Raw genomic sequence first — 12,134 nt, 5'->3', positions numbered from 1 at the left:
AGACCAGATCTGGACTAGTAATGTGAGTATTTGATYAAAATACTAAGAAAAATGAGCCAAAAAAGGTTTCCAAGATAAAATAATCATTACAGGAAGATGAAGTACAGCAATTCATTGGTGGGGCTAACTGATTTTTACATAGTATGTCATGGACACCCAGTAATATTAATTAGATTAAAAGAAATGGAGTTCAGCAATGTAGGACCAGCAGCCTGACGCAGGCAGCCACTTTTATCAATCTTGAGAAAGCACAAAAACTCTGAAATGCCTTTCTTCAATATAGAAAGAGGAAGCTTTGCATGACGTAACTTCAGGATGGTGAAAGGGTTTTTCAGAGCAAAAAAGTAGGTTGGATGGATTCTCATGTGCTATTATTTATGACCTGTAAAGAACCGTGAAATGCGGAAGAGTGCCTGCATCACCTCTGAGGGTGCTGTAAATGATATTTACAATGGACTGGCTTCTGCCTGATCTGAAGCAAAAAGAAGGCATTCAGTTCTTTACACTATCTTTCTAATGATTTATTATCATGCAGGGGCTGTCTCTTACCTTGAATCTGATCTCTGGTAAGAAGTGTAAAAGAACAGTGACAGAACACAATTTATTTGTTGGAACACATATTGTCAGATGGATGTGGCTAGAATTTCTGCCAGTGGCGTCTTGCAGCTTCTCACTCTGCAGAGTGAGTACCAAATACTTACTAGATACTTACCACAAAATTCTTTCATCTTGAAAGCTGGTCAGCACTTTTAACTTAGCGGAGCTTTTAAAAGTAACAAATATATTTTGTTCAAGATATGACTTAATGACCATTTAAATTCAAATTGTATTTAATACAGTTATGTAGTACAAATTTCAGAATACAAATATATAGGTATTTAAACTTGACTTCATCTCTCCCGTACTTGGTGGAAATACTATTTCTTCTAAAATGAACCTGGTAGTTCTAGCACAGTAATCATACAATCATAGAATCATAGAATGCTTAAGGTTGGAAGGGACCTCCAGAGGTCATCTAGTCCAACCCCCCTGCTCACACAGCGTCACCTAGAACACATGGCACAGGGCTGCGTCCAAGCGGGTTTTAAAGATCTCCAGAGAAGGAGACTCTACAGCCTCTCTGGGCAGCCTGTTCCAGGGCTCTGTCACCCTCACTGTCAAGAAATGTTTCCTGTGGAACTTTTGATGCTTCAGTTTGTGGATGTTTCCTCTAGTCCTATCAGTAGCCACTACTGAAAAAAGGCCAATCCCATCCTCCTCACTGCCTCCCTTGAGGTATTTATATACACTTATCAGATCCCCCCTCAGCCTTCTCTTCTCCAGGCTGAACAGACCCAGCTCCCTCAGCCTTTGCTCAGAGGGCAGATGTTCCAGGCCCCTGATCATCCTGGTAGCCCTGCATTGGACTCTCTCCAGCAGCTCCACATCCCTCTTATACTGGAGAGCCCAGAACTGGACACAGTACTCCAGATGTGGCCTTACCAGGGCTGTGTATAGGGGGACGATCACCTCTCTTGACCTGCTGGAGATGCTCTTCTTAATGCACCCCAGGATCCTGTTGGCCTTCTTGGCCGCCAGGGCACACTGCTGCCTGGTAGAGCCGACCTTTTGGTCATCTTGTCRTCCACCATGACATCGAGGTCCCTCTCTGCAGGGCTGCCCTCCAGTAGGTCAACCCCTAMTCTGTACTGGTGTCTGGGGTTATTCCTCCCCAAGTGCAGGACCCTGCACTTGCCCTTGTTGAACTTCATGAAGTTTCTCAATGCCCAGTTGTCCAGTCTGTCTGGTCAAATAGTTACCTAATATCTTATAACTATAACTGTTATAGTTAATGATAGTTACCTAATGCAAATAAAGAGTCACTGGTAAGTATATTTCTCAAGTACTGATTCTGAACCTGGATTTTCCTGGTGTAACATCCTAGAATACCCTGTATTTCAAGATTTAACTCTTCTAATAGTGACTGTTTGACTTGTGCAGCAAGGAGGTTTAGCATATGCTTTCACAAGGCTCCCGGAAAAATACCACTCTTGATGGATTACTGCCAACCTGACCTTGAAGCCTTAATTACTACTTAATACTGTATCTTGCAGTGGCAACATTTACTCATTAATTTCACCCACTTCCTTATTCCTAAGCTATTTTTCAGCAAATGGATAGAATTTTTTTTTAGTTACCATTATGTTGATTTCTATTGTTGTTTATATAGATTATAGACTGTCTCTGTTCAGGACATTAATTTTTTCTCTGATATATAGCAAGTAGATACAAGTGTGTCGTCATTTACTATCCCGTAAGTGGATCTGTTTCTTACAGTGAATAGATTATGCTGAATGGTCTAACTTTCRAATTATGCACACCTTCCGTAGCAAATCTTGTTAGCAGAACCTACCTGCATTTGATTGTACTGAAAGGATGTGGCTATATGGTCATATTCAGTAGATATTTAATTTGATGTTGTTTGTGTTAGAAAAATGGAARGAAAAAGAGGATTTGTGAGTATGCATAAAGAAATAAAGTACAGCTTTTGAATGTGACTTCTTTGACTGCTTTTAACTCTAGCTGTGTTTCCCTAGGAGTTTACAGCATATGTACCTTGAGAATTTTGTTTACATAAGCGTATATTGAATTTCTCTTAGGGGCTATTTTCTGCACTTCTGACTCTCTGTGAATTCTCTTGGGTAATATAGGCAGGGATGAAGTCATTACTTCTTGCTTGCCAGYCAATATTGAACATTTCTGTCCAAATGCATTGCTGCTCAGCATAAGGCTATGCACTATTCCAAAGAGGTAGGTAGGAATCACAGAATCACAGAATATTCAAGGTTGGAAGGGACCTCTAGAGATCATCTAGTCCAACCTTCCCTCTCAAGCAGGCACACCTACAGCACGTAGCACAGGGTGGCATCCAGGCGGGTTTTGAAGACCTCCAGAGAAGGAGACTCCACAACCCCCCTGGGCAGCCTGTGCCAGGACTCTGTCACCCCAACGGTGAAGAAGTTCTTCCTCATATGGAGACAGAACTTCCTGTGTTTCAGCTTGTACCCATTATCCCTTGTCCTGTCGTTGGCCACCACTAAACAGAGTTTGGCCCCATCCTCCTACATTCCGCCTTCAGGTATTTATACATATTAATCAGAACCCTTCTCAACCTTCTGTTCTCCAGCCTAAACAGGCCCAGCTCACTCAGTCTTTCCTCCTACGAGTGATGCTCCAGTCCCTTAATCATCTTTATCCATCTACGCTGACCCTCTCTAGAAGCTCCACATCCCTCTTATAATGGGGAGACTATCATCTCAAACATCTCTATAGGAGGCTCCACAACCCTTCTGGGCAGCCTGTTCTAGGGCTCTTGTCACCCTCACAGTAAAGAAGTTCTTCCTCACCTGGAGATGGAACTGCCTGTGTTTCAACTTATGCCAATTTCCCCTTATCCTATCGCTGGCCACCAATGAGAAGAACTTGTCCCTTTCTTCCCTGCATTATCCCTTCCTGAACTTATACATGTTAATCAGATCCTCTCTCAGCCTTCTCTTCTCCAGGGAAAGCACACCCAGTTCACTCAGTCTCTCCTCTTATGAGAGATGTTCCAGTCCCTTAATCATCTTAGTTGCTCTCCACTGGACCCTCTCTAGAAGCTCCATGTCCCTCTTATACTGGAGAGCCCAGAACTGCACCCAATACTCCAGGTGCGGCCTCACCAGAGCTGAGTAGAGGGGCAGAATCACCTCCCTTGACCTGTTGGCAACACTCCTCCTGATGCAGGMCAGGATCCCATTGGCCTTCTTGGCCACGAGGRCACACTGCTGTCTCATGGTTAACTTAGTGTCAACCAGGACTCCCAGGTCCCTCTCCGTGGAGCTGCTAAATAAACATGAATGTGACCTTAAGTGTGGTTGTTTGTATCTTTGTCCTTAAATATTTCATCCTAGTACCACCACTACTATCATCAAGTGCAATTAACTCCTTACTATCTGATTTTTCTCATACTGCATGGTTTCTGTATAGTTAGGTCAACAATAGAATATGTTGTTTTCAGTTTACCAAATTGAAATTGCATTTTATTCGAGGAGGGCAGTAGGATCCATTTAATAGACTATTTTTTCCTTTCTTCAGAGTTGTTGTTTTTCAAAGATCTGTTAGCATTTCAACTGCCCAGTCCATCTTTTAGAATTAACTTTCTGAGGTCAGTAAACCTGTAGTACTCTCATCTGAAAGAAAGATACGGATGCAATGGTACATTGGTAAGTGGTGCAAGAGTACATTATGTACAATTGTACATAGATATAGAAATACAGTGAGTAAGGGTGTTATATCAATACGCTGTCCTGATGGTGTGATTCCTGAATAATGCTGCAGCAATGGCAAATTTGCGTGCTAAACAAAGATGACCGAGAACAGAATGCRCACACAATCGCTACTGGTCCCACAATAGTGCAGAGCAATGATTCAGAATATCCTCCTTGTAAAATATAACCCAAAAAGTTATCCTATTTTTTATATTTGTCAAACTGCTTGTTATCATTGCACAGGGTGGTGTTTAAATAATGCATCACTTCAAGGGTTATTTTCCCTGCTTCATTTCTCACAGAGAAGTTCTGGTATCATTGGAATTGTTTATGCTATTTATCTCTATTCAATTCAGTGTTGAAAACAGAAGATAATGCTGGACTTCAAAGAAAAATGTCTCAAATGTCTCAACTCTTTCAAGTATTTTGATGAGCTCTTTTTTTTTTTTTTTGGAATTTGTTTCTCTAGTCCTATCTATGTAATGTTTACTAACAAAATTAATAAGTCCTTGTATCTGACCATTTCTTTATGTATCCTCTTGCAGCTACATTTTCTGCTGGCCAACTATGTCAGCACCTCACAGTTTAGAATTATTGATCTTTTGGTGTCTTGACAAAAGCGTGAATCAAGCTAACCCAAAAGTCTAATTTTCTCATTTTACTCCGTATCTCATTGCTGATGCTGTTTTATACTTAGCTTGGAGTTGTTAGGAGCTTGGAAACTTTTTTGATTCTTTCATTATTTTCTACAGTGTGATCTTGGCCAATAGTTAGAGGTTCGAAAAGCTACAGTTAAAAAGGTGATGATTATCACTAATAAGGCAACCATTCTCGAAGATATGTATCTTTGAGGAACATAGCAAGAGACTAAAAAAAGAAAATATAACTGTTTATAGTTAGAAGACTTAAACTAAAGGCGCTCTGAGATTTCCACAAATGTTCTGTCCTGTATAAAGCAAATGAAGAATGAGAGGGGCTAAGAGAATAGCACAGTTTCTATTGTATCACCAATATATACTAAGATTATGTCTACTGTCTTATATTTCACTGTCACTTTAACATAAAGAAAATAAACACCAATAAACACCAATCTGTCAGCTTTGATTTTTCTGAGCAAGCCATGTTTACAGAATCACAGAATATTCAAGATTGGAAGGGACCTCTAGAGATCATCTAGTCCAACTAGGCACACCTAGAGCATGGGGCTCAAGCAGGCACACCTASAGCATGGGGCACAGGGTGGCATCCAGGTGGGTTTTGAAGATCTCCAGAGAAGGAGACTCCACAACCCCCCTGGGCAGCCTGTGCCAGGGCTCTGTCACCCTCACAGTAAAGAAGTTCCTCCTCACCTGGAGATGGAACTTCCTGTGCTTCAGCTTATGCCAATTTCCCCTTATCCTATCGCTGTCCACCAATGAGAAGAACTTCCTCCCTGCATTCTCTCTTCATGAACTTATACATGTTAATCAGATCCCCTCTCAGCCTTCTCTTCTCCAGGGAAAACAGTCCCAACTCTCCTCATACAAGAGATGTTCCATTCCCTTAATCATCTTAGTTGCTCTCCACTGGACCCTCTCTAGAAGCTCCACGTCCCTCTAATACTGGGGTACCCAGAACTGCACCCAGGTGCGGCCTCACCAGAGCTGAGTAGAGGGGCAGGATCCCCTCCCTTGACCTGCTGGCAACACTCCTCCTGATGCAGCCAGGATCTCATTGGCCTTCTTGGCCACGAGGGCCACTTCTGACTCATGGATTACTTGATGTCAAACAGATCCCTCTCTAGGGAAGTTTATTTCCCGCTTAAATATTGGTATGATTTGAGGAGATGCTCTTTCCTGAAACCCCATTAGTATATTGTGTATTGGGGAAGGAGGGAATGGGAAGAATACTTCAGCATTATTTGCAGAGTGGACATTTTAGAAATATGTGTTTCAGACCCAGTCTAAAAAAATAAAAATAAAAGGCAGTAAAATTCACTTTGAGGSCTCAGAAATTTTCTTTTATGCTTAAAGATTCACATTTCAGCCTCAGACATAGTAGCTTAAACTTTTTGCATATGTAAAGCCTATTTTCAAAATGTAATAATATCCTGGAAGAGGAAATCATCAGTTACATTCAGAAATATAGCTTATTGATATTTTTTATTATTTTTGCATAGCTCAAACTGAAATCCATTATTTAAATTAAAGCTGCATCAATTCGAATAGTCAAAAAAAAAAAAAAAGGAAAAATACTGTAAACTGTTGAGGCATCCCCAAACAGCATACACACTTGATGTATAATTGCCTATCAACTGGTTGATAAACTATACCTAGAACACAGCCTATAGCAGGCTGTGGTGAGTATTTTTCTGCATGCTCTGCTTATCCTAAACTGTTGGTGCAAAACTACAAATGTTGATGAAGATACTGTTTTGGGGGTTGCGCTCAAACACTCGGGGTTGGCACACTTGCCCTTTTGCTTTTTTTTTTTTCTTCCATATGACAAAGGATAGAAGTGAAGTGGTTGAAGAGCAAGAAGCACTGCCCTCTTGTGGGTTGATTAATCTTTCACAGAGGTAAGGCTCCTTTAGTTTTTCCTTCAGCTCTAGGAAGAGGTTCTCTCAAAATCAGCACCTAGAATTTTAATGTCACTAAAACATATATGCATAGACCTGAGGCTTTCAAGCTGTGTTTTGCATATTAATAATGTARATCTTTAAACCTTTTTTTACATTAATCTGTAAAATATTTCCATGCAAAGCCAGAAATTGCTGCAAAATGCAAAAGGAATACTGTCTTTATATGTATAAACAAGTCAGTATCAGCGAAGATAAATAACAAGAGTATTCCTCTTTGAAGCTGATCGGAAAGAAACATGAGAATAAAACAGGTGCAACTTAACGTTGTATACATAGTTGTAAATAGACACACAAATAATTCTTCCACTTTCAGGTTATTTAAACTGTTATATTTAGTACTAGACATCTGAATTAAGATCTGAATCTAGAGGTAAGCAACTAATTATGAAGAACATAGCTGACTTATGTTTGTCATGTTACTTCTCTTTTTAGTCATGGTCCTTAATAATGTTGAAAACTTCTATTTCATAAAGAAACTTAMCATTGTTGTATTTTCCTTATAAAAGTTTATTTTATCATAACTATTATCACATTAAGAAGCAGCAAACAGATTTGGAGCTTTCATGAAACATTTCCACGGCTATTCTGTAGAATGAGTTCCCTAAAACCACTGGATTCTTTCTGGTGAAATATTTACGGAAAGTGCTGAAATTAGTTTGTCATCAGTAGAAATAATTATGATGGAGTTAAAAGACAAATTTAAACATTCCTATTGAGAAATTTGTTTTTCAATATCACAAGCATGTTTTTCTTACCATTCATGTGTTTTGATATAACTTGGATGCTTTATTTCCTCTGCCTGCTCACCACCAACCAGTAATCATGGCTTATACGAAAACTTGTTATTATCTTTAGGAAAGAATCAGCTCCATGATTGTAACTAGTTTGGCTGATTGTATGTAAGCAATTATCAATTATGATTTTATAGATCAGATTTCTCTCTCTGCTTCCTATAGCAAAATATTCSAGTTACAATAGGGAATAAGAACAACCATAACTTTCTCTTTGTTCCAAGATGATATTTGAATTTCCCCAAAAAGAATGGTTTTGTAGAAATCTCTTGAATACTCTTTCAAAGTAATCTAATACATTGAGTTTTTTTTTTTAAGAACAGAAAGGGATGATGATACTCCSATTCATATTCAGAGATTGGTTGTTTTACTCTTTTATATTCCTTTTAAGTGTCACTTCACTAATTATTCAGATCAATAAAATGAGAGAAGAGTAAGGTTATACAATATAGTGGCCCCAGCATATTATCAACATACKCTTTGTTTTTGAAATTTGTTTGGACTTACCTCAAGACTATCTGTGATGGAGGATTCCATTCCATTCCTCTCCACTCCATTCCATTCCACCCTATGCTATGCTATGTTGTGTTGTGCTGTGCTATGCTATGCTATCCTTTAAGAAAATCTAAATGTCTAACCTGAATCTCTGTTACTGCAATGAGCTGATTTTGCTGCCCATCRGTGTGTTGAACAGATCATTCCCTTTATCATCCCAGCAGCATTTTATGTTGTTTGTTTACGTTGTTTCCCCATCAGTCTCCTGTACTTGAGAATAAAAAACCTAACTCCTAAATTTTACTGTACTTAACAATTCATAGAAACCAGATCCTCATAATAACCCTTAACTGGATTTTCTTCTATCAGTTTATATGCTTTATGATATGCGGTAGTGAAAATAGAGGCCTTAACTGTGCTGAATAGAGCAGGAAGATTACTTTGTTTGTCATATCATGACATTATGTAGACTCACTTTCAGCCTATAATCTACTAAAATCCCTGGATCTTGCAGAGTAGAAATGCCAGTCATCCTTCATCCCATAATGTTTCTGCTTAATTCTTTAACCCTTACTGAACTCTTTCACAGACACTCCCACTTACCAGACTGCTGACTGCAGCTGTCTGAAAATGACTTTTCAAAAGTTCTTCATCCACCCTGTTTTACTACAAGAAAATTTTGTACAAAAGAGCCCAAGAACTTTACTTAAGTCAGGAAAAGAAAGGATTAAATATTTGTGAGATATACTTGTTCTTGAAATATCCATAATTTATTTTCCAACTATCTCTAATTTTGAATGTATGCAATCAGTTTGAGACTTTTTTCCCACTGTGTTGGGAGTGTTTTTTCTAATTATTGAACATATACTGATGGATTTATGGTTTTCATCTATTTCTTCATTKTTTTGAAATATGCTGTATGCTTATGCTGTATGAAATATGCTGTATGCTTCTGCTGCAATTATTTAGTATTAGTTATTTAACCATTTCAAGCTCTCAACAATTAATGCAAATGGCTTAAATTTACTGTAGAGATTTTTTTTCCGCATATTTCAGACTGAAGCCTTGTCCCTCTRTTGTTGATACTCATTGATTTATCAGCAGGAATGTAACTATCTAGTGAAGGAGTAGCATTTACTCCTTGACTCTCTCTATTGGCATGTCATCCTYTATAAGGAATGTAGCTGCCAAGCTGATGTGAGATTTTTACCCTTGTTTAATCTCTGCAGTTTAGCAGAAATTCCTCAGAAGGAAGATCTTCTACTGCCCTAATTTTTCACTTGCAGAGTCACTTGACTTCACCAATTTCATGCCAATAGTGGGAGAGATAGCTTTTCTGATTGACATAAACTTTTGTTTCTKGCTCATCCAGGTACTATCTGTTTTCTWTTAAGAAAAAGCAAACAAACACAATTTGATTTTCAGATGGATTTTAAATCTTCCATATCATAACACTTTCTGCTATTACATTAATCTCTTCGACATGTTTTCACTTCCCTCTATCCATTTTTACAAATGTTTTAAAACCATATTTGAAGTCTTACATTTCTGCATCCCTTTTCTTAGTATGTTTTTCTCTTCTTATTCATTCATTCATTCATTCATTCATTCATTCATTCATTCATTCATTCATTCATGTTGGCTGCACATTACATGTTGGATTAAACAAAATATTTTCTATCATGCTTTGCTGAATCAAAACTCAAATTATGAATCAAGTTCAGTTTTCTGTTGTTGATTTGCCAAGTGTTGTGGCACTGTATTTCCCTCAGCAACTAATTTATGTACTATTTGTGAATATATGCAATATTTTGAAACTATCCTAAACACATTTTTAACACATTTTAAGATTTGAATCTGAACTTGGCTGACTTGTGAGTTCAAAAAATATGGACACTTTATTTTCTCTTGAAGTATTGGCATAAGTGTCTAAAAAATAGATGATGCATTCTCAAGGACTGAATATTATGCATTGTATTTTATTATAAAATTGCTTTTATTATTTTATTTATATATATTTAAGAATTGTGACTGGAAATTGACTTAAAAGTCATAGAATATTTTAAATTTAGATTGAAATTAACCTACTTTACCTACAACCTTGAAATTAACCTACAAATACCTACTTTAACAAGTTTCAAATACAAGGGTTTTGTTTTGTTTTGTTTTGTTTTGTTCTGCAGTAGTCTTCCCCTTCAGTTACTGAGTGGTCTATGGGTCAGGCCTGCAGGCAACAATTTCTGGCTTTGACGAACTTGCTTTATTGGCATACTTCCTGATGATGCAGTAGACTATTTCCAAAGGAAAAAAAAAAAAAAAAAAGTAACGCTCCCCACTCCTAACTGTTTCTTCTGTATGTTAGAACAGATAACCTGTTTTTCTCTACCTGTTCTTTTGGGGTTTAGGATAGTAAAAGGGACGCATTTCCCTTCTATCTAAATGTCAGTATACAATAAAGAAATCTGGTGAAGCTGAACCCAAAACTCTAGGAAAGAACATTTTATTTCTATTATTCCACAAAATTACAAGGGTAATGCAGCCTGGGGAAGATTGTAAAATGAATTATTTTTAGCTGTATCCTCCTTTATGGTCTAATTCCARAACAAAGCATTTTCTTTTTATTCCCTGAAAGTATCTTTTCCTGTCATTCCATGGTTTATTTTACTTTAGGGACATGATCAAGTTTTATCTGCTTTTAAAGATGCATTTCTGACAGAAGGCAATGGGTATTTGGAACTTCTTGCCTTCACTATCACTTCAGACATTTTCTGCAATGAAACTAGTCTATTTTATTCTTAGTTCACAGATGGCAAAAATGATGCATCAGCCTCCTAGATGTTCCCCACTGGGCATCTGGAAACAACTGGGCAAAAAGCCAAGTCTGAATAAGATCAACACAGAAATAAAATTCAACCATGTTGGGGTATTTATTTTTTCCTAAACTTTTTATTCAGCCAGAATTCATATTGGCTACACAAAGTGGGAAAAACTGAAACTCTCCAGTAAGCCTTGATGTAAATTTCTGTCTAACCAAAACCTAAAGTGATCCTTTACTGCAGATGGAGGCCACACAGTTGCTTCAGTCACTTTGCATACTGCGATGTCTAAATTCCAGGGAGCAATGAATGATTCAGGTTCTGCAGCGGTGCCAGTCCATGGTAGTTGTGTGAAGTTAAGTATTTATATTAGATAATATGCTCTGTTCCAGTATTGTTACTATGTTTTACTACGTTTTGTTTTGTTTTGTTTTTCTGATGACTGAATAGGGAGACTTTTTCGGGCAGGCTTTGCCTGATGCAGACTGCCTGATCTGCACCAGTCTTCGCTGGAATGGGTATAGAGTCTATGCTGATTCCAGYGTTCTCTGCTAACTCTTATATTCTTTGCAATCTGTTAAAGAAATACAATATTTCATATTTACTAAGAACTAAGAATTATATGATAAGTACCAGTACTTATCATACTTATCACTTACTTGATAAATAATAAAATACATATTGCTTTCCATCATATACATTTCAAGACACCTTACAATTAATGAAATATCCTTGATCATGTGTCAATAAATTTAAATCTTAAATCTAATGGAATACATAAGGGCTATAATTTTATAGCAGAGGAAATAAAGCCTGCACAAAGTCCAAAAATGATCAGTTCAGAAGGCAGAAGTTCAAGCAATAGTCAGTATTCAGTCAATTCCAGTTTTCTCAATGGCAGTTTGCAATATGCACACTTTATCTGGAAAAATATGTATCCATGAACACACTGACTGGAAAGTCAATGTCCTTAAACTAGACCACACATTTCTTACTGCATACACTTACTGAACTCTCCAATCCAAAGCAGCTTGACTGGATCGTGAAAAAAAATATCTAGCGAATATGTATCTGTGAGATGACTTCTTTGAATTGTTCCTTTAAACTCCAAATTCATTGAATA

Source organism: Nothoprocta perdicaria, unplaced genomic scaffold (genome assembly GCF_003342845.1).
Source record: "Nothoprocta perdicaria isolate Ctin4 unplaced genomic scaffold, notPer1 scaffold_135, whole genome shotgun sequence".
Lineage (NCBI taxonomy): Eukaryota > Metazoa > Chordata > Aves > Tinamiformes > Tinamidae > Nothoprocta > Nothoprocta perdicaria.
This window is presented reverse-complemented; position numbering follows the sequence as displayed.